The sequence below is a fragment of the Lygodium microphyllum genome, chromosome 25, assembly GCF_053477565.2.
Source record: "Lygodium microphyllum isolate KBCC chromosome 25, Lygodium_microphyllum_v1.1.10, whole genome shotgun sequence".
NCBI classification, from domain to species: domain Eukaryota; kingdom Viridiplantae; phylum Streptophyta; class Polypodiopsida; order Schizaeales; family Lygodiaceae; genus Lygodium; species Lygodium microphyllum.
Window position 1 is genome coordinate 128,984,600 of NC_141159.1, and position 25,036 is coordinate 129,009,635.

The window sequence follows — 25,036 nt, forward strand, 5'->3', positions numbered from 1 at the left end:
AAAACAGTCTCTTTCAACAGGCAAAAGAAACCCTTCTACACCAACTTTCAACTCCTGTAATGTTCCAGATGTAAATTGATGACCTATATATTTAGGATCCTGTAAGCTTGGCTATCTTGACACTTTTTCATACAAACCCTCACTTTCTGTTGGAAGTGGCAAAGCAATTGGTTTCTTCTTTTTGTCAACTATCTTATACTTTGTCTCCACAAGTGCTTCAGTCCATTGTAATCCTTCCTACTAAGAAAACAATGCTACAATATTATACATGTCCAAAGAACATAGTGACAACACTCTATTTTCAGCCTCATTTTTTGCATGTATAGTTGCTGAAATTTCAACCGTAGTGTCATTAATATTCAGCCCATAAAAGATGCTTGAAATGCCTTCATTTTTAGCTATCAGCCCCAATGCTTTTAGTTCCTTAGTAGCCCCTTTCATAGATATGAGTTCAGCCTTGCACATAGCTTCCATAGGCTTAAACCAACATGAACTGTTTGTTGTAAATTGAGAATAACCAATAGTAAATACATGCTTCTTCCCATCAACAGGCGAGTACAACCTTTGAACAACACTACTATAGCCCCACATTACAATAGTGCTTAATGAAAATCTAGGTCTTTGAATTCCCTTGCATTTGGAGCCAAAGGAGACTCTCAAAGTCTATCACAATTTCTAGGATGATTAACGTAAATAGTAAGAAATTGGACTACATTCCTCCCATCCTTGCTTCTGACTCTTACATAAGCAGATCCATCATCAAGCACCTTTGTTTCCATACAAACTCCTATAATATAGGGCTGTCCCAAAATCTCTGCATATGAGGAATTATCTTGCACAAAGAAGTGTTTCTCTTCTTGTACATCACCAATCGTCACATTCACATTAGGACATGGAGCATAAATCTCTCTTGAAGAATTATTTGTAGCCCTCATACACCACCACGATCAATGTCCACAAGCCATGCGCCATTCTCATACAATCCACGCTCAATGACATAAATCTCAGACCCATCATCAAGCAAAGCAACATAAGGAGTTTCACGTTCTCCTATTTTCACTATCATTTCAGTGGTAGCCCTGGCCCAATGGTTTCTTGTGTAATGACTTCAAGGAATAAATCCTAGAGTCTCTTCCCCATATTGTTGCATATGCCTTACTCCACCATGCATATTGCTACAAGCTACATTTTCGGCCACTTTCTTCTCTTTTCCACATGCTATCCACTGATTAGTAGCATCCTGCATAGATAATCCTGTACTTACTTCATGCTCATATTGAGCCCAAATACCCAACAAACTAGTTTCCTCTTCAAATTGCAGTAATGCACTAGTGGTATCACCAAGAAACTCACTCTTCCTCTTAATTATTGTAATATTTCTGTTGAAAAAATATTACTAGTCCGGCTTTCCACACCCCGCGTGAGACTCATGCAAATGACAATTCCGGCATTGAAGTTACCGACGGTGCAATCTTTAAACTATACGCGAGGTATCATGACTCTACAATGGCAAATTAGGACCAAGGCTAAAAACCCGCATAACCGCAAGTGAACTCCCTCTTGGGAGGAGGTCAAGAGGATAATGATAGGTTTATTGCAAATTTTTTTAATTACCTTCCCCTAGCCGAAGCGTGGTTGAGGGAAGGGGATGGGCTGAAATGGGAAACTATGGAGGTGGAAGGGAGGATAGCATGCAGGGGCCACATGGGGGAGGGAGCCCTCTCCCCCCTTATCCTATAAAAACCCCCTTTGAGGGGGAGTAAAAAAAGCATGAGAGAGGGAAGAGGCTGATAGATTGTGGAAGACCATTGTGTGGAGGAAGGAAGGAAGTGACGTGCTGCGCCATGTGGAGGAAGGAAGAGAGCCGCGATGTGCCAGTTGCCACCAGTTCAGAACGCCGCCGCCTAGGCCGTTTGGCTACCACCAGCAAGCCTCCAAGTTGCCACGCCACGTGCTGTCTCTGAAGCTTCTTAGAAGCTTCTCTAGGAAGCTTCTAAGGGGGATTCCCTAAGCCCCCTTCCCATTGGATCCTACACAAGCGGTCTTTATCCCCCCCGCCGGGATTTAAGCCCCCTTTCCCCTTGCATCCCCCAGGATTTAAGCCCCCTTTCCCCTTGCATCCCCCAAAATCCATTTTACCCCGGTTGTAAAGCCTTCTCGTGGATTCCCCACACAAGTCCTTTAAAGCCATTTTATCCCGGGTTTTTAAAGCCCCTTTCCCCTGGATTCCCCACACAAGTCCATATTACCCCAGTTTTCTTTTAAACCCCCTTCTCATTACAACACCCACAAGCCCATTTTTCTAGCCGGTTTAAAGGCCCTTCCCTTTTGAACCCTCGGAAAGTCCAAATTTATTTTCCCTCTTAAGCTTCAAAGTGGAAGCCTATAAGGCCTTCCATTTAGTTCCCTAATACGTCTTTCTGGGGATTTGAAGGAGAGGGAGCTACAAAGCTCTTCCCACTCGATTTCCCCCATAAGGCCATTGGAGAGGATTTCCTTAAACTCCCGGGATTTTTAAAGACAATAGAAGGACCAAGCTCCAAACCCTAAGGCCTTCCAAAGCCAAATCTCGCAAATCGGTACTTCTATCAAGGTGACGTACCTTAGAGGGAATTGTGCGTACGAGGGAGACGGGCCAAGATCATAAGATTACGGCCAAGACAAGAAGGTCAAGTTCACGATGGCCCCTAAAAAGGCACAAGGCGCAACCGCAGGAGGATCATCTCCTAACATTCATGTGGACATTTCACCGAACCCACAATGATCGGCCCTCTTGGCCTAACAAAATAAAACATTAAAACCTCGCGAAACTGACCCTCTTGGGCTAACGAAATCAAACAGAATAGCACCTACACATCCCTCCCTGAAAGAGTACATATATACAATAATATGCTCCTTTCTAAGGAGGAAAAAGAAAAAAGAAAAAACTCACAGCCCTAAACTAAATGCATAAGGTTATGACCCATCCCTCCTGCATATATAGCAAGAGGTGTACGCATAACATGTTGTCTAATCAACCGATGGGTCCAGGATAACAACAGTAGATTGGTCTTGGCTACTCTTTGCATCACCCATATCAACCATCGCCTGCTATATATTGCATGCTCTGATAACATTCCCCACAAGTGACCAGGTCCTGTCTCATTATTGATAGCAATGTCCAAACTAGGACCACAGTTGAAAAAAAGGCATTCTTCATAAGCAAGATTTGCTAGTGAATCCGCAAACTCATTCCAATAACGTGGAATCAGCTGAAAAGACACTCTCTCAAACTCCTCAAGTAGGGTCATTGCAGTTCGAAGATACATACAAAGGATGGGATTTCGCACTGTGTATGTCCCATCTAGCTGTTTCACGATCAACTAGGAATCCCCTTTTACTAACAACCGCTGAATACCACCTTGTTTAGCAATATGCAGTCCCTTAATCAAGGCTTTATAGTCCGCCATATTGTTAGTGAATCCTACCTCGAGATAAGCAGCTAACTTCATCGTAACTCTACGTCGGGGATCTTTTGGATTACTACTCCAACACTCCCTTTTTTATTAGGGCCCCTGGACGCTCCGTCAAAATATAATGTGTACGTCCACAATGGGCTTACATAGCCTGCCTTCATGAACTCCTCTATTTGTAATTATGATAGTCAAAGTTTAACATGTTGAGAGGGTGAACTGATGGCTCCATCCCACCTTCTTCATTAAACTCAACAGGGATACTTGTCAATAATCGTAAGCAGTGATGGCAGAAGACTTTAATCTCCCACACAAAGGTTCCGTCTTCTTGCTCAATCACTTTGTATCCTTTACTCCACCAAATAAGTTTCCCTTGATGGTATCTCTACTCCAGATATGGGTGCTCCAAATAAGGAATTAACCACCCCATCAACCAGTTTTAAGCTCTTTTGCAGGTCTCAAATTAGCCCCAGCATGGACTTGCAATGCATTTTTCTATATTAGCAAACTCAGAAATAATAATGTTTAATCTTATTAAGATTAACCTTATTTTTTAAATTCTACTCCATGTAGATCAGCTAGTAGAGCAGTAGACCTATTTGTCCCTATCCTAACAATCTTGTAGGGGCCATCCCATCTAGGTTCCAACTTCCTTGGAAACAGCTCCCTATGTGCATTGTAGTACAGAACTAATTGCCCTTTATTAAAGGTATACCTCTTTGCTTTAAGGTCATGCAACTGCTTCATCCGACGTTTAGCTACCTCCTGGTGTAATAAGCTCTACAACTTCAGTTCATCCAGGTGGGCTATGGTCGCGAAACGTTCAAAGAGTGAAACCTCATCTCCCAAAGAATGGTTAATTGCAAACCGTATGGTTGGCAACTTGATTTCAAGGGGTAACACACACTCTTCCCCATAAACTAATTTAAATGGAGCATGGCTGGTAGCTTGCTTGAATGTTGTATTATACGCCCATATTGCCACATACAACTTCCTATCCTAGTCTCGTTTCTTCTCAGAGACTATTTTAGACAAGATACCCATAAGTTGCTTATTAGTACTTTCGACTTGCCCGTTTTCTTGCGAATTATAAGGGGTTGTTTTATTATGCTTGATTTGCCAAGCTTTAGTGATCAAAAGCTTGATTTGCCAAGCTTTTGATCATTTTATTCAAAAAATGGGTTCCATGGTCCGACACTAGCTCCTTCGATGGACCAAAAGGGCAGATAATCTACTCTAAAAGAAAACTTGCAGTCTCTTTTGCATTGTCCTACCTCGTCGCTCGCGCTTCTGACCATTTTGTGAAATAATCAGTTGCTACTATAATGTACCTCTTCTGAGTAGTAGACGACGGGGTGATAGGACCCACAAAATCAATGCCCCACTTCTCAATGGAAGGATAGCCATGATAGGCGTAAGTGGGCATTTCCTATTCTCTCTGTTGTCATGTCTTTGACAGGTATCACATCTCTTAATGTACTCAAAGGAATCTTGGAAGATGGACGGCCACCAATATCCAGCTCTTAAAGCTTTCTGTGCCGTCAACCGTCCATCGAAGTGCCCTCCACATGCAGAGTCATGGCACTCTTCCAAGATGAAAGGAACCTCGTCAGGCATCACAAATCGGTGGTAGATATCATAAACACCCTGCCAATATAGTGTTCCTGTGATCAAGGAAAACTTCAAAGCCTGTTGTCCATTTTTCCTCTTTTTTGATTTTGATAAACCAGCTCCAGCCTCTCTTGTTGATAGATAATGCGTAATAGCAGCATACCAAGATGGGATAGAAGCTATATCAATTTTAAACATTTCTTCAATGTCACTTCCTTCAGCCAAAGTCTCTTTCGGCTCCCCGAAATCCACAAGGCATTCCACAATACCCTGCAACCTCGGTGGCTTACTCTTAATCTCATAATCGAACTCCTGCAAAGTGATTAACCACTGCCAAACGATCAGGCGGTTGCAGCTTTTTCATAAGCAATCTAAGCCCTCCCACCTTCGTATAGAAAACTACCTTCTCATAGAGGATGTAGTGCGCGAATTCTTTAGTCACAAAGACCATCGCAAGACACAACTTCTCCATGTAGGTGTAGTTAATCTTTGAAATGCCCAATTTTCGACTAGCAAAAGCTATCGGATGATACCACTTTTCCTCCCAGATTTGGGCTAAACAACAATTAATACTATGCATGGTGGCTGCTGAAAATATGTAAAACACCTCGCCTCTTTTAGGTGCTTTTAAAACTGGTGCTTTTACTAGCTCCTGTTTCACATCCTCAAAAGCTACCTTACAAGGGTTGCTCCATACAAATAGACAGCTAAAGGATAATAAATTTGTTAATGGAAACGCCCTTTCTGCCAAGATTTATAAACCTCCGATAGTACCCTACCGATGATAGAAGCTATGTACCTCTTTCGGAGTGCAGGGTGGACTCATGGCGACTATGACCTTGATCTTTTCACGGTCAGTTGCTATCCCTACTGAACTGACCACATGGCCTAGGAATAGTCCATAAGGCACTCCAAAGACACACTTCCATGGGTTAAGAGTGATAGAAAATTGTCTACAGCACTCAAAGCATTTTCTTAAAATAATCAACATCCTTTCCCTTACAGTGGCTGCCCCTAGGTCATCAATAAATACTTTCAACTCATCTGGGGAGATGTCACCAAAGGTCTTGTCTGTTGTTCGTTGCCATGATCCAGGTGCATTACACAAACCAAAGGCCATCACATGGTACACAAAAGTACCAAAGACAGTAATGAAAGTTGTTTTCAACTTTTCTTCTTCTACAATTGTCATATGGTTGTAACCCACAAAGCAATCCATGAACGAATATATTTTCCTACCCGCTAATTGATCCAAAATCTGGTCAATAAATGGCAATGGGTAGTAATCCTTAACCGTCTGCTTATTTAGCTCTCTAAAATCTACACATAGTCGAATCTGGTTGTTTTTCTTCTTCCTGATGACAACTAGTGAAAACCATTCTGTGTGCTGTACAGGAAATATTAAACCAGCTTTTCGTAACTTCTGTAACTCCTTAAACAGCCCGTCCCTCAATTCAAAAGGCATACGCCTTACTTTCTGACGCATAGGATGACTGTCTTCCTTTATAGGAATAGTATGAACAGCCACGCTGGGAGGAATGCCTCTCAACTCATCATAACTCCAAGCAAAGATATCGCGGAATTCTTGAATCAAGGACACATAGTCCTCCATTTCAATTGAACTGAGCATGGAACCTAATTTAATTGACCGTGAATCATTCGGCGTGCCAAGGTCCAACTCAATCACATCCGTGTCTCTTATCCTATCTTGCGGCTCTATCAGCTCATTTAGGGTTATCTGATAAATATCCTCTATAGTGGACCCCTCTCTAGATTCATCACTGGATGATGTCTCACTACCAGATGGATCATCTATTGTTTCTAATTCAGTAGAGGATAAAGGAGCTCTCTCACTCTGAGGAGACTCAGGGTAAGCATCGACTATTACTCGATTCGAACCTCTACCTAGAACCACTCGACCGGTGGGTATATCGACTTGACAGTCTGTTCTTAAGATCCAAGGCCTACCTAGCAAAACTCGATAGCTAGGATGTCCTGCAAATCTTATTACCCTAAAGTCCAAGAAGCATTCTACACTTGCAACTGTAACATGGACTTTGGTAATGCAACCTTCTGGTTGCCTTAGACTATCATCATCCATTCTAAGAAGGGTGGAGCTATCTTTTTGAATGCCTAGACCCAACCTCTCCATCAACTCTGAACTCATGATATTGACGGAGGACCTAGTGTCTACGACAACATGCTCCACTAATATTCCATCTACGTATGCTGGAACCCTAGGGAAATTCTTTTCAGCATGATCAAACCAATCTTCCCCTACTCGTGCTATGCCCAAAGGTTCTACAATATACCCAATACGCAGGATCTTCTTGAATTCCTTGCGTACTCCTAGGGATAATTTAATCAACTGCAAGAGGTTTACATCTGGTTTGACTTCGCAAAGAGAACTTGCTAAATCAAAATCATGATAGGTAGCCAAAGCTCGCTTTTCTCGCCAAACCATTCTTTCTTTTGGTCTCAAGACTGACTTTGGTGCTTCTTTTTAGCTCTTGCCTTCTTTCTTAGCAGTTTCTCATCCTTCTTACGATCGATTTTTCTGCCAACAGGCCTTAGAGGTCCACCTTCATGCCAAGATTCAGGACTTACGTCCCCTTATCCCCTTGCTTAGGGTTTCCCTCGACCAGTTTTGCATTATCTTTATCACCCTCTTTAGCCTTTTGGCCTTTTGTCACAGCTCGTAGGTTGGAGGTTTTAGCGCCATTGATGCGTACAGCCTCGATAAGGCTGGTTCCATTGCCTTGTGGCAACTCTTCTATAGTGGTCTTTCCCCTTTGCAATATTTGTCTTGGTCCATCATTTTGTTGCAGGTTATTACCTTGCGCTCTATGATTAACTAGACTTGGCTGTTTACTCCCTTGTTGGAGGGAACTAATATTACTCCAATAGGTAGCGGCTAAGTAGCCCAACTTCCCACAAATATCACATTTAACATTTGGATAGTTTCTAGGGAAATGTTGTCTGCCACACCACTTACAGCTGAATCTCGAGGGACCACCCTCTTCAGGGCGTCGACTCCCTATCAAATTCTGCTGCTTCTTCAAGAAATTGACGTCAATAGCTATTTGCCGATATTGTTCAGAAATCATGTTAGTGCAGTGCTTCATCATATCCTTAACTTCATCAAGGACATTAGAGGCACTCAACTCATAGCCTTGATCATCTATCCGTCGTTCCATTGGCCTAACAATTTGATTGGGCATTGGTTGTTGACTCACAGGAATAACATTAGGGTTCGAAACTTGGCCTCCAACATTTGGTGGAGCCAACTGACTAGCCATAGGCATGGTCACACTGGGAGGAGCTGGCAACAAAGGTACATTTTGAACCATGCTTCCTCCCCCATTAGGGTTATTCATAAGCATCCCTTAACTTCCATTTATCAATGGTAAATTGCCTCTAGGTACTAAACCCGCATTAAGATTTATTCGAGAGGAGTAGGCCATTTGTAATCGTGACTCTACTCCTTCTGCCTGCGTAATGGCAGTGTCTATATCAGCCAAAGCCACACTGCTCAATTGTACCTGAATATTGAAGTCCAATCCATGCAAGAAGTATTGCAATTGGGCAGCCGACAGAATAGGAATGTAAGTTTGTAACTTACGAAACACTTCCTTAAGCTTCTTGGCATAGGCTTTCACATTCTCATGGGGGTCTTGGCATGTTACATTCAAAACCCACAACCAGTATTGGCCACCTCTTTCAGGGGCATATTCTCCTCGGAAAGCTACATAAAATTGATCGATTGTGGTTATGGTTCCAGCCTCTATGCTATGATACCATACTGTAGCCCTTCCTTTTAACGTCATGTTAAAGAACATTATGAGATGTCCCTCATCTTGAATACGGTAATTAAACATTAATCTTTGGAATTCACAAATGTGAAACTCCACATCTTCTTTGGCTAACCCATTAAAAACGGGCAAAGGCACTCCTAAAGCTAGCAGATCTGGCGTCCCTGTAGGAATTGCAATGGGTTGTGCCATGACGACAATTAGATTAACACTAGGAGTTTGAACTAATGGAATCACACCCCCACTTGAAGTGGGTTGACTTGGTGGAAAAGAGGAAGAACTCACGCTTCCTCCTACACCTAAAGGACTATGTGCAGCAGTTGGGTTACTAAGACCATTGCCTCTTATGCATATCGGGCTACTCCTTTGAGAAGAATAGCGACTTACAATCTCCAACTACCGTCTAGCCCTCTCAGCACGTTCTGCTTTTTGTATTTGGGCTTGACGGTCCTTGTCAGAGGACATAAACCAAATTTTTGGTCCCTAAAAACCCTAGATTCGAGAACCACCACTTGTTGGCAGCTCCTGGTAGATGCACCACTGATGGGACCTGAAATGGGCCGGCAGTGGCTATGGCACTAGTCGGACCTCATGCTCATAACATACAAACACACCCTCACGGCCTCGCGGACCAGGAGCGTCAATCTGCTGCTAAAGGACAAAATGCCCTAAAGCCTATCTATGCGTTTATAGTTTTATAGTTTTGTAGTCCAACGTTTCCCTTTCTATAAACTCCTCAAATGGAGAACCCATACATATTGGCAATAAATACCACGATAATCACATAAATGGGAGGCAATCTCTCGCTGGAAACAATGCGGCCCCACTGCAGCTCTCCTACATCGCAAGGATTAGCCCCTTAATGCACTGCTCAACATATAAAACAAACGAACAAACTCCACTCTTCATTTCACAAGTTACTCCAGGAGATACCATGTTTCCTCACTAAATAGTCCCCCAAGGAATGAACATCTATCCTACGGCTTAGGATGCCTTTCCACACTCAACGTAGTCATTGTCATTGAAAACAGGTGCTAGGCTTCTAGTCATTTTTATTCCGATACCATGGTTTCATGCACATGCAAAGTGAATGATTCTAAAGTGCTCAAACATCATTTTCAAATCAGCAATGTGGTGCGCACAACCAGGCTTTTCATGCTTATTCCCTAATGCGTTGTGGCGATGAAAGGATAGCACCGAGACCACACTCGTGTTACTATTCTCTTAATTAAAATAATAGGGAATCTATGTCATGTTATGCATAAGAAAATCAGCAATAATCAGCATGCAAATCACACCATTCAAACCTCTCAACCCCCTACGTTTAGGTATTGCTTTCGTTGCATAGGTGTAGAGGTTCATTTTGTCATGTTTTGATGTAAGAAAAGCAATAAATCACAAACTTTGACAAAGAGATAGGTCAAACTAAGGTTAAACCTCATGCTTTACCACTACCATATATCCACAAACAATCATTATATTTTTTCTTATTTTTCCAAGATGTATTTCTATTTTTCCCCTTATTTTTCCCATTTTCTTGATTTATTTGGCAATAAAATATGCTATTTTTTGGTTTTTCTTATTGCAATCACTTCAACATATTAGCATTCATTTTATCTTCCATATTCCCCCCATGGGAACACTTTTTACCCACCCGAAATGGAAAAACTACAATTTTGCCACTTAAAAACTGCATTTCAGGTTTACGAGAATTAAATAAAGCATGTAAATCATTGCAAAACCAATTTTTTTGATACACAACAATTACTCATAATGCAAACAACACACAAATAAATTTTTATCCAATAAAAACATAATTATCATCATAAACTATAAAAAATCCTTCATTTTCTTCATAAAAATGGTCATATCGTGTTTTTACGTAACCCGAGACACTTTGAATGAATGCATAACCAGCAAACGGAGCCTCCATTTCTTTCAATTCAATTCTTCACTTCAATCTCCAGTATCTTCATCACCACTTCCTTCATTCTCCTTCCTCGATTCCTTCATCAAGATGGCACACATGAACAACCCACAGAGAAGAGAGAGAGGGAGAAGAGAGAAAGACTAGAATTTGTTCTCTTCATCCACAGATCCATTCCTCGTGCGAAGGGTGGCGATAGCATTAGCCAAGACAGAGAAGATAAGCCCCATTGTCGGTTGCATAGGTTGTTCACAACTTGTATGCTCCATCATGATGGGAGGAGGCACATTTTTTGGCGCATCTTCATGCCAGGCTCCTCACGTTTTGCTCACGCTTTTTTTCATAAAAAATTAGAGGGGGGGGGGGGGGGGGGGGGGGTTAAAATTCCCCAAAGGACACCCCCCCTTTGGTCTATGTTGTGGCCACCCTTTCAAATCTTGGCCCATTTGTGGCCTTTTCCTCATCTTGGCTCCATTTCGAGCTCTGAAAAATCCTGGGCGTTCGGCTTGACATCCCGCACTGACTGGCAGCTTTTAACATCCCGTACGACAGTTAGAAAAATTATAAAAAATCCACAAGTGTTTCTTGGGCACCTTTTAAAAGCCGTCTTTTACTTGGTGCTTAAAATCGTCATAGCTGCAGCCGCTGCCTTCGATGTTAAATATTTTTCCCCCTAAATTCCGAAATTTTTGGCAAATTTTAGGCACATCTCAGGCTTAAAACTCCGCTCTCATCACAACTCAAGGTGAGGCTGGAAAGCAGAAAATTCAATTAGCCAAAGGATCTCGGATTATAAAGGGAGTTAGAAAGGGACTACCTGTCTACTTGATTAAGCTCAATAAGTTAGATCAGAAGCAGGAGTCTAGTGAAGAACCTTCATGGCTAAAGGAGTACGTGGACGTATTTCTTGAAGAGTTGACAGAACTCCTGCCTCAAAGAGAAGTCGATCATGAGATCAAGCTAGTGCCAGGAGTTGCGCCAATTGCAAAGAGACCTTATAGAATGTCCATCCCGGAAGCAATTGAGCTGAAGGAGCAACTCAAGCAACTGCTAGATCAGGGCTACATCCATCCTAGCAGTTCACCATGGGGAGCTCTAGTACTATTCCAGAAAAAGAAAGATGGAACACTTCGACTGTGTATTGATTTACAGAGGGTTGAATCAATCAACTGTCAAGAACAAGTACCCTATTCCTAGAATAGATGAGCTTCTTGATCATCTTCAGGGTGCGAAGATCTTCTCCAAGATTGATCTCAGGTCTGGTTACTATCAGATAAGGATCAAGGAAGAAGATATCACAAAGATGGCCTTCAACACAAGATATGGACACTTTGAGTTTCTAGTTATGTCATTCGGGCTTACAAATGCGCCTGCCACCTTCAACAGGTTAATGCAAGATATCTTTAGGCCATATCTTGATGACTTCGTACTCGTCTTCTTCGATGACACTTTAGTTTATTCTAAACAGGAAGAAGATCATGAACCCCAACTTTGGATTGTCCTTGAGACAATGAGGGCACACAAGCTCTATGCTAAGATAAAGAAATGTGCATTCTTCAAGCATTAGATTGAATATCTAGGATTCATCGTATCAACAGAAGGAATCTCAGTGGATCCGGCTAGAGATGCTCTAGAATGGCCAATAGCAACAACTGTCAAAGAAATACACAGTTTTCTTGGATTGACATGATGGTATAGGGTCTTCATAAAAAACTATGCTTTGATTGCAGCACCTCTGACGGATCTACTAAAGAAGCAAACATCCATTGCATGGTCAACTGCCGAACAAACCAACTTTGATAGATTGAAGCAAAGTTTGGTATCAACACCTATCCTAAAACTTCTAGACCTCAATAAGGAGTTCGAGGTAGTAATTGATGCTAGCACGCTTGCCTTAGGATGTGTGCTCATGCAAGAAGGTCATCCTATAGCATACTCTTCAAGGAAACCGAAGAGCCATGAGAAGAATTATGCTACCCATGATCTAGAATTGTTAGCTGTCATCCATCCTCTAAAGCTTTGGAGACACTACCTGTTGGGTAACAAGTTTACTCTAGTAACTGATCATAAAAGTCTCAAGTGGATTTTTACCCAGAACGAGCTCAACATGAGGCAATGTTGGTGGATTGAAGTGCTGGAGGAGTATGATTTTGAAATCAAATATTGATCTGGAAAGGAGAATGTAGTTGCCGATGCACTCAGTCGCAAGGCATTCCTTAATTCTCCAATCTTGCAAAATCCATCAACAGCTAGATCTCTAGCCACAAAGGTTTCCATGCCAAACAACCCAATACTTGAGCTAGCTAAAGAAGAAGCATGCCATGATCCAGCCTATTAAAAGATGCTAAGGGAGATCCCTATCAAGGACCAGGACCAAAAGCTAAAGGCTAAGTATCATGAATTCTCTATCAATAGTGGACTTGTCTACTATAGAACGAGGTTATGTATACCGGCAAGCCAGTCACTTAAGCAGAAGATACAGTGGGAAGCTCATGATTCCCCTTTCTTAGGACATCCTGGCTATGCCAAGACTCTCAATGCAGTTAGGAAGAGCTATTATTGGGAGAGGCTTAAAGGTGACGTTCTCAAATATGTCACTGAGTGTTTTTCTTGTCAACGTATCAAAGCTGAACATGTCAAAATGCCAGGAAAGTTGCAACCACTCGATATTCCCCAGATGAAATGGGAATTCATTAGTATGGACTTTGTTGTTGGCCTACCCCAAGTTCAGGGAGGATACAACTCCATCATGGTTGTGGTTGACATGCTTACTAAGGTTGCACACCTTATTCCAGTAAAGACAAACTATAAAGCCTTAGACATTGCAAGGTTGTTTATCAAGGAGATATTCAAGTTACATGGGCTACGCAAAAGAATTATTAGTGATTGTGATTCTCTCTTCACATCACACTTCTGGAGAGCTATCTTTGAAGCCATTGGGACTCAACTCTATTTTAGTACAGCTTACCATCCTCAAACTGATGGCCAAACGGAGCGAGTCAATCAAGTCATCGAGGATATGCTAAGGGCACATTGTTGCCGGGAACCAAAAAGGTGGATTCAATACTTGCCCTTGGTTGAGTTTGCCTACAATGCTTCTTACCAACAAAGCATTCAGATGACCCCTTTTCAAGCATTGTATGGGCATGACTATCGAAGTCCCCTAAATTTCTCAGATCCAACCTTGAGGGTTGAAGCTTCAAGGCAGATGCTGGAAGAGATGGATGACCAAGTAAAGTCAATAAGACAGGACATCCAAGTCGCCAAGGATAGACAGAAGGCACACACAGATTTGAAGCGTCAAGATAGAATCTTCGAGGAAGGTGACATGGTCTTCATTCACGTACGCCCAAAGAAGAGTTCCCTATCCTTAGGAGATTGCAAGAAGCTAAGTCCAAGGTATTGTGGACCATACAAGATCCTCAAGTGCCTAGGACCTAATGCTTATAGACTGCAACTCCCTAAGAACCTAAAGGTTCATAATGTATTCCATATCAGCCTATTGAAGAAATATGTACCTAGTCCTAGCCATGTACTTGATGACCAACAAATTGTAATGCTTAGCCAAGGAGTCCTTGAGCTACGGCCTGAGAGGATCCTAGATGTTAGGGGGAGACAACTGAGATCCAGAACCTTGAGAGAATACCTCATCCACTGAAAAGATTATCCTGAGGAGGATGCCACTTGGATGGATGAAAGCACTCTCAACCAACAATATCCCCAGTTCATCTCGAGATGAGGGCATCTCGATTCCTCCAAGGGGGAGAGAATGTAATATTTCTGTTGAAAAAATATTACTAGTCCGACTTTCCACGCTCCGCGTGAGACTCATGAAAATGACAATTCCGGCATTGAAGTTACTGAAGGTGCAATCTTTAAACTATATGTGAGGTATCATGACTCTCCAATGGCAAATAAAGACCAAGGTTAAAAACTCGCATAACCGTAGGTGAACTCCCTCTTGGGAGGAGGTCAAGAGGATAATGATAGGTTTATTGCAATTTTTTTTAATTACCTTCCCCCAGCCGAAGCATGGTTGAGGGAAGGGGATGGGCTGAAATGGGAAACTATGGAGGTGGAAGGGAGGATAGCATGCAGGGGCCACATGGGGGAGGGAGCCCTCTCCCCCCTTATCTTATAAAAACCCCCTTTGAAGGGGAGTAAAAAAAGCGTGAGAGAGGGAAGAGGTTGACAAACTGTGGAAGACCATTGTGTGGAGGAAGGAAGGGAGTGACGTGCTACGCCGTGTGGAGGAAGGGAGGGAGCCACATTGCGCCAGTTGCCGCTAGTCCAGAACGCCGCCGCTTGGGACGTTTGGCCACCGCCAGCAAGCCTCCAAGTCGCCACGCCACGTGCTGTCCTTGAAGCTTCTTAGAAGCTTCTCTAGGAAGCTTCTAAGGGGGTTTCCCTAAGCCCCCTTCCCATTGGATCCTACACAAGCATACTTTACCCCCCCCGGGATTTAAGCCCCCTTTCCCCTTGCATCCCCCGAGATTTAAGCTCTCTTTCCCCTTGCATCCCCCAAAATCCATTTTATCCTGGTTGTAAAGCCTTCCCGTGAATTCCCCACAAAGGTCCTTTAAAGCCATTTTACCCTGGGTTTTTAAAGCCCATTTCCCGTGGATTCCCCACGCAAGTACCCCTGTTTTCTTTTAAACCCCCTTCTCATTGCAACACCCATAAGCCCATTTTTCTAGCCGGTTTAAAGGCCCTTCCCTTTTGAACCCTCCAAAACTCTAAATTTATTTTCCCTCTTAAGCTTCGAAGTGGAAGCCTATAAGGCCTTCCCATTAGTTCCCTAATACACCTTTCCGGGGCCTTGAAGGAGAGGGAGCTACAAAGCCCTTCCCACTCAATTTCCCCCATAAGGCCATTGGAGAGGATTTCCTTAAACTCCCGGGATTTTTAAAGAAAATAGAAGGTCCAAGCTCCAAACCCTAAGGCCTTCCAAAGCCAAATTCCACAAATCGGTACTTCTATCAAGGTGTCGTACCTCAAAGGGAATTGTGCGTACGAGGGAGACAGGTCAAGATCAAAAGACTGCGGCCAAGACAAGAAGGTCGAGTTCACAATGGCCCCTAAAAAGGCACAAGGCGCAACTGTAGGAGGATCATCTCCTAACATTCATATGGACATTTCACCGAACCCACAAGTTCAGGTTTTCTTCCTATTTCTGATTTACGTCGAAATATTGCAATTATGCATGGATAATTTATGGAATTAGGATGCACTTTTGCGATTGAAATACATTGGCTATTTTAAAGGAAATAACTCACGATTGAAGATTGGTCAATTCTATTTTTCAATGGAATAAACGAAAGATGTTTATGCATTTTTAGCAAGATACTTCTATGCATTGCAAAGTAATGAATCTAGAACAACAAATGAATATCATTACAAAGTCGAGATTATTGTAGTACAACTTGGATTATGCATGGAAAGATTAAATCACATGTCGCATTATTAGATATCTCTTTCTTTGCAATGATTCATTAAAAGGTTGCTAACAACCGTAGGAAATTGCAAGGCATGGAAATGATTGTAGGGCTGCCTGAAGTAGGTTAACTCTAGTCAATTGGCATAAATCTCATTCAATTACGTAGTAGTTAGGAAAGGTTGCGTAATGCTCAATCAGTGTACGAATATTTCATTCATAAATGAAGTTAGGGAAAGGATGCATGGTTCATTTAACATAAAACCCTAAAAGCTTAGTAGCACGAGTCATGAATGCATGTCCTAGTAGGATCAATGGAAGTTATGCGAATTTTAACATGTGCTTGGTTTTAATAAGAAAAGTTAGGGATTGCAAATCTAGAGGAAAGGAATCGCATGCTTACATGAAATATGACATAATGCAACTAGTTTTTCCCCTCTTTGATTAGGACAATATCTTTAGGAATAGACAAGTAATTTGGTTTACCCTAAACACCTAAACCGCAAAGGAATCACTTAGGATGGTTAAGTCGATACAATATACTCCAAGTGCTAACTAGGGTTTAGCACATTAAGGACTTGACCTAGTCACACTTATTGCCAAGTCGAAACTCTCATACCCTAAAGTCCTGCCCACGTTCACGGAATGTAGGCGCAATAGGATGTACTTGCAAGAAACGAATTAGGGTTTCTACCCTAAGGATCGCTCATTAAAAAGATGAAACTCGGATTGAGATGGAACCCTAAGACCGATAATGTCAGCCTAGTGCAATCAGAAATGGATTGAATATGAAGAAGCCCTAAGCCCTGTTTCCTATCTGATCATGATTTCGTGATTAGAAGACGCCATTCGATGGGTAAAATAGTCCCATGGATTAGATGTGACACTTGTGCAACAAGTTGCAGAGTCGCATGATCTTGTGGTTTGATCACAAGAGAATGGCCAATTCCTCAAAATGAGATTGGCAGATTCTTGCGCAAGTTTATCTTGCAAGAGGATGAGTAGTCGTCCTGATTTAGCACCTTTCTTGGGAAAAGTGACCAAGATAAGGGGATTAGATATTTGCTTAGAAGCAAAAGATTAATCAATAATTTGGAGCAACATATTTTCTGTTAATAGAACTTAAGGTATTGGTTAAGTTGGGTTAATAGGGTACGGCCCTAACCCAAGGACATAAGGCTTAACGAACAAACCCTTGAGGATCTTGCCAAGTCGAAATTGATCCCCGATCAAATACTGGATGCATTCGTAGAGAAGGATTCACTCCTTAGCAGTCGGCAAAATAACGACCACTGGAAACTATTGTGCTTGTAACAGTTTAAAGAGCATTGTTTGCTTTGTTTGCTCAATGAACTAAAGGATGAAAATATATCTAATGCTTCAGGTTGAAGGCCTGAAGGGAGAGGGAGCTTCAGTCCCTCCTGACTGTCTACCTGACCCTAACCAAGGGGGTTTTTAGCCGTGCCAAGAAGGTGGACCGAACCTGCCATGAGAGGTCTCTCTGTTGAATGCTACTTGGAGCAAGAGGATGCTTGGGTGCCAGGGGGGGCTCTGTCCATAAATCCCTTGCCTTCCGGGCCCCGCACAAGAGGCCAACATGACTCGGGATCGGATCTTGAGGCCTGCATACTAGTCTACGGGCGGAATCTTGGATTACTAACCCTTGTGGATTGCTAGATAGCCTTCGGGCGGATTATGGATAAGCCTACGGGCTGGACTTTATAAATGTATTCCAAAGATAAATATGATAACCTATTGAAAAGGAGCTTGTTTAACACTACTTTTCTATGTCAAGTGCTAAGATTACGTGAAGGAACCGGTGCCTAACAGGCTAATTAGGGAAGCTGCTTGATGCATGTCCAACTAAATGTGGTAGGTAATCAGAAAACTAAAACAACCTTGAGGAAAGTGCGGTGGATGTGGCCATGGGTCCGTCCTACGCATGGGTGGTCCCAGTTGGCTGGGAACTTTTCTCAATCATAATGGACTGCACAGAGATCGTTTCAAAGGAAATGAATAGCATGGGTGCTGGACTAGAGTCTAGGTTACAATAACCTTGGTTTACGCTGTTTTAGGGGAATGGAATGGGACTATGCCTTATGGTAGAGAGGTCGAGCCTTGCATCCCTCTCGTTTCCCATTCTCCTTGAACCATGTGCAGCGTGAATCCTCTTCGACCCTAGCATTTCTGCGTAAAGTAGTTCACTTGGGGTTCGACGTTAGTTTCCATTTAGGAAATGACCATTAGGGGAAACCCTGATTTAGGTTGGTCCTAAGTGGGAATGGCCAGAATACTTCTGCTACATAGCAGATGCAAAAGGTCCTAGATCGCAAACCACTTAACATTCCATGGGAGTGCCAGGTGGAGCTTTCTAGATCTCCTTTCCAATGGACTGCTAAGACATGTCCTGAAGGGAACAGGTGGACACGTTACAATTAAATCAATGATCTCATCATGAAATTATCGCTTGGCAATGCCAAGCACCTCTCCCAAGGTGAATTTCACCCGACTATTTAAGATCCGTTCTTCAAGAACCTTCTTAAGATCTGTGGCTATCTCAATGTCAGATTGCAACTTATATCCTAGCTACTTGCCCTTCTTTTTGCCCTCTTGTTTGTTATCCTATTTTTTGCTCTAGACTAACCTCTTCCATAGCATGCTTGCAAGGTGGTTCATTTGTAGCTTTAGGCTGATCCACACTTCTTGTCACTCGTTTAGATGCCCCTGCATTATCTTCATCTCTCTTTTGTTTCTCCTCCACAAGTACATCCATTTTTTGTACCTTTGCTAAATATACATACATTGAATATGCATCTAATGGTGATTCCCAACTAGTTATTCATGAATGTCTTGCTGTTGGAAGAGAGGGAGAGAGATAGAGTGGAGCGAAAGATGAGCCTTAGCTCATTGTTGTTCTTCTTCCATTATTCTTCCGTCATACTAACTCAAAGAGACTTACACACATAGGTATGACTAACCAATACTAACTATGGTTAAGTCATTACTACACCGACTTATTGAATATCACACACGTGTAAAGCTATATCTGATCACACACTTAAAGATAGATTGATTAAAGAGTAATGAGAGCTTGATATTTTAACACTCCCTCTCAAGCTCAAACCATCTGATAAACTCCAAGTAAAACACAACCCTTTTCTATTCAATCTCTAAGTAATCCCTTTATATGACATCCTTCGGTATGTAAAAAATGTATAAAAATGCTATTTTAAAAACCCCTTATTTTGAACTCACATTATATATACATATATTCATGAGTAACCCCCCTGAGTGGGTGATGCGTATCCTAAGAATATGTGAGACCTACCCCATGTCCTTAATCTCAAAGCTCTTCTTGAGCTAAAATTTCAAGGTATCTAGCTTATCATAAGCACTCCCAGCAATCAATATATCATACACATAAAGTATTGAAATCATAAGGTTGCCATTATGGGCCTTCTTTGTATACAAACACGGATCCATGTCACTATGGGTATATACCTATGAATGCATGAAAGCATCAAGCTTGTGGTATCATTTCCAAGGTGCCTACTTAAGGCCATAAAGGCTCTTTCTCAATTTTCATACTAGTTGTTCCCTGTTTTTTTCTCAAAGCCCTTAGGCTACTACATATAAATCTTATCATGTAAGTCCCCATGTAAGAAAATGGTCTTGACATCCATCTAATAGAGTTCTAGATCAAGCTGTGCAACCAAATCAAAAACCAAGCATAGTGTAGTCATCCTAATAACATGAGATAAGACTTCATCAAAGCCAATACCATGATTTTGCTTAAAATTGTTAGTAACTAATCTGGCCTTATAGGCTAGCTTGGGTCATCTAAGGGTACTTTTCACGTGTATACCAACTTGTATGGTAAGTCACATTTTTCACTAGTAAAGAAACTAAATTTCACGAATGAATTTTTAGGAGTGAGTCATACTCTAACTATATTCCCCTCTCTCAATATTGATTATCACCTCTGTGCATGGCCTCATCATAGGTAAGAGGCTCACTAGCATCTCTCACCATAACATAATCCATAGAGAAACCAATTATGCTAACATTTATCTCTAGTAGAGCACCACAAAATAGAATGTGGGACTGGTACCTTATGTCTAACATCATGGTCCTGGGCCACTGGAGCATCAACTATGCTACAAGCTATTTACTTAGCTATACAGTAATGGAAGGCTTCTCCTGAAATATCACTCTGCGCATACCTCAACCACCTACTCAAGCTACTTATGCATTGTCTTCTCATGGAAAAAATTTCATGGTTTGCAGATGACCTTTTGAGCATGTGGATCCCATAGGAGATAGCCCATCTCACATGTATCCCCATAACCAAGAAAGATGCATTTCATGAACTTAGGATCTAGCTTATTGCGCTTGTTCTAGGAACATGATAGAAAGTGTTATAACCAAAAACACACAAAAGAGACTATGATGGAGATTTTCCATACCACCATATCTCCTTTATAGCCTGATAGTGAAGCGCAGTGCTGTAGAGGGATTGGTTGATCAAATATATGGTAGTAGTAATTACCTTAGCCGAAAAGTGTTATGATAAGTCGACCTTGTTAAGCATACTAGATTCATGTGCTTAGCCATACCATCTAGGGTTGTGTGTATGAGGCAATCAATTGATGCTTAATATCTCTCTCATCATAAAACTACTCAAAGGCTTTAGATATAGACTATTTTCCATTATCAAATTGTACACATTTCAACCTATATCCACACTAGTTCTCAATAAAAACAAGTCAACACTGAAAGGTAGCCAATACATCCATTTTTTTGTTTATGGGATATGTGTAGACCTTATGTAAATAATCATCAATGAAAGGAACAAAGTACTTTGTATCACCTAGTGATTGACCACAAGAATGAACAAGAGCTAGAGGCCCACCCATACAAATAATACTAGACTTCTTATGAGAATTATGTATCTTCTTACCATAAAGACAATGATATTTGTAGTTAAGGGACATAAGATACTACAATCAAGAAAGAATTTTCATTTCCTTTAATGACATGTGTCCAAGGTGATAATGCCATACCGATACATGTCACGTGCCTACCTAACAGTTCCCTAGTAGCACGTTTTAGTGGTCCATTGGGGAACTATCCTAGACAACTTTGCCCATCACTTGCGAGAATGCACAAGGTCTATCATCTAGGTTTCCCAAAGTCCACCCTGTAGCAAAAGGTACCGGCCTTCTCTCCACGAGGATCAACCTGCAAGCTTGGGGTCCTAATTTGACAACTGAGGTCTCGAAGCATCAGCTAGCTCCATCGGAGGTGTCCCACAAGGGCTTCTCGTCCGACTAGAGCGATCGTAGTTACCCTTGGTTCATGGAGTGCAACACTTTTTTCTAGCAACAACTGGATAGGATTTAGGGAACCTTAACAGAGTTTTGGAACAGTCGTCACATCTGTCCCATAAGATAATTTTTGATGAAGGTTTTAAGACTTTTCCCTTGGTAAGTCAATGCTTGGCTCTACCTAAATTTTCCTGATTAACATTTTGTTTAATCTCTTGAGAGAAGCTCCTAACTTATTGGGACCACCAATCCGTAGGACGGATCCATTAGGGATCTCGCCCACCCGCTTCCCACAAATGGTTTTCTTTAGTTTTCTAATTACCTATCACATTAAGTTATGACATATGAAAGCAACTTTCTTAATTAACTCGTTATCGCAGGTTCCTTTGCATACTTTTATGGCATAACACAAAGACAGAGAAAAGAGTCATTTGGCAAACATATTTTGCAAAGTTATTTACAATGCTTTTCCCCTTCTACTTACGTAGAAGATAGACCTCCGTTCACAAAAAAAATCCCTTCTGTATGTGGAGAACAAAAGAAAACCTCCAAGATTTCCATCCCTTCACTAGTACTGGGGACTCTAGGATCCCATCTTGATTCGTATGAGGGTCAGGCAGTTCCTAGGAGTGATTGAGAGATTTATGGCTAGAGCATCCTTGGCACTCCCGCCTCCTCCTACCTAATGGATTCCTCACCGAGTAGCCTTTCACCATCGGGGCCGATCGGTCTAAAGCTCCTCGCCGCAGTACAAAACAATCCCCCTTGGAGCAAGGTTCCACGTCTAGCCATGGGGGAGGCATAGTGCAATCTTTCCTCTTATTATCATGATTATATATTTACAATCAAATATAACTACTTCAAGCACAATCAATCTTTCCTATGTAACCATTAATGCATGCACAAATCAAAAGAAACAACAACAAGTGTTTTTAGCATAGGAAGCATCCCTACCCAAATCTAGGGTTTCTCTTTTAAGGTCCCACCTTATTCTTAGGGTTTCGCTTTCTACTTGCAACTCTTTTTCAAGATCCACAAGTTATTTTGCGAATCTAAATGTGTTTGGTTGGGTCTACAGAGATTCCTTTAGCAGATACTATGAATCCAAGATATTCCATCTATCTTTTGAAAAAGGCACACTTCTTTTTCTTTGCATAAAGCTTGTGTGTCCTCATTATGTCCAACACAATGCGCAATTGTAGCTCATGGTCTTCGTCTCTCTTGGAGTATATTAGGATGTCATCAAAGAAGACTAGGACAAACTCATCAAGATAAGGTCAAAAAATATCATGCATTAATCTATAAAATGTAGAAGGGGCATTAGTTAGACCAAAAGAAATTACAAGAAATTCAAAATGACAATATCTGGTATTGAAGGCATTTTTGGGGATATCTTTTTCCTTGGATCCTTATTTCATAATAACCAGATTGGAGATCAATGCAAAGGTGGAGAGTTCCATATTTTTTCTTTTGAAACAGTACTGGGGCACCCCATGGTGATTTACTGGGTCTGATGTATCCTTGATTGCTTGAGTTGCTCTTTTAGCTCAATTGCTTCAAGGATAGACATTTTATACGGACTCTTAGAGATTGGAGCAGATCCTGGTCCAAGTTTGATCTCATGATCAACTTCTCTTCGAGGTGGTAATTCACTCAACTCTTCTAGGAAGATGTCATCATATTCCTTCAGCTAATATGGCTCTCCCTCATCTTATTTATTCTGCTCAATCTAATTTAATTACACAGGTAATCCTTTTCTTAAACCTTTTATTATGTGAGATGATTTGGCTAGTTGAACCTTGGGTTTTCTTGCCTCACCTTGGGTCATTACTTTTCCCCCCTTTAGGTTTTGAAAAGTCACTGGCCTTTTCTACACAGAATATGTGCGTCATTGGGAATTAACTAGTCCATACCCGATAGCCCCTAAATTCATGATCCTAAATTCCATTTTAGAGAGATTTCTTCCCAGGCTAAATGTCACTTTGCAAGTTTTCTCAGTAGACATGATTTATTTTCCATTAGCAAGTTCCACAAGCAACTTGGATGTAGGTATTGTGTCTATACCTAATTTCTTGGCACACTTTGGTGACAGGAATGAGTGTGTGCTTCCACATTCCATCATAATTTTAAAGGACTTACCCTCATATTCTAGTGGCGTTTGAATCATTGAAAATTGGCGATTTGGTCCTTTCTTATGGAGGGTGGCATGAACTTATGCCCTCTCCATATTAGCTTCCATAGTTGGGTTTTCCTCTTCTTCAAGCTCTTTAAGAATTACAGTTGATGCTTTTCCTTTTGTAATTGAATCTTGGTTCTAACCTTTGTAGTGTCTTTTTGGCGAGGAATTTGGCCAACCTTTGGGCACTATCTTTTAAAGTGGCCTAGCTCATTATAGTGGAAATACCTAGATACTCCTGAATTACTTCCTGTAGGTATGTAGTTCCTGATTGCATTTATTTTGGACCTCTTTTCTTGACCAAGTGGACGCTGACCTTGGGCTCACTTAACATAGCCCCGTGAAGTCCCTTTGTTTTGATTCTAGAGCCTATTATTCATTGGCTTTGACTATATCTCCTAAACAAGAGGTGCTGTGTGAATCAATGCATCTTGTAGATTAGTTGGACGCATAGATTCAAGGTGTGTGTCCAAAGAAGAGCATTCAATCCCTGACAAAACTTAGACACCTATTGAGAAAAAGTCATGGAAGGCACATATTTAAGCTGTGAGATAAACTTTGAGTAACATGCCTCCAGGTTTATTCCTAGTTGTCTTAAGTTAAAGAACTCATTCATTTTTAGTGTGCAATAAGCTGATGGCAAATATCGAGCACGCATAACTTCTTTCAACTTTTTCCAGGTAATAGCTATCTCAGTGAGTCCTTGATCTTTACACCATTGTTTCCACCACAGGCGTGCCTCGCTGATCAATTTCAACTTGGCAATCATAGTCTCATTAGCAGGTCTAGTTTCCACAGCAGTAAAGTAGTCCTCCGTGGTCTCAATCCAAATATTTGCCTTACTTTCAATGTCTTTACCCTTGCCCATGGAATTTCGGTGGCTTAACCTACTCAAGGGCATACTTCTTCTCCTGAAGTTCAGTTGGACTAGCGATAGTTGTATTACCCTATGTTATCATAAGTTTTATGAATTAGTTTAGTGCTTAAAAATTTCAGCTTCATTTTCACATTAACATATCTTACTAGTTTTGTAAAACAATGATGGGCCAAAGAGCATAATATTTTTACAAAATCTAGAAACTATTATTTTTATTATCAGTAGCCATATGCTACAATTTTTACAAAGGATATTTACAAATGGCAGATGTTTAAAAGTAGAGATACATCAGCATCGATAGGATACACTGGATGTTATGTACAATTTCCAAAACATGATATCATTATATCTTTCCTTTTCAGGATGGATATTAGTTATATTCATGTAGGAAAAAGTAGGCCAATTGTTGTCTATGTCTAG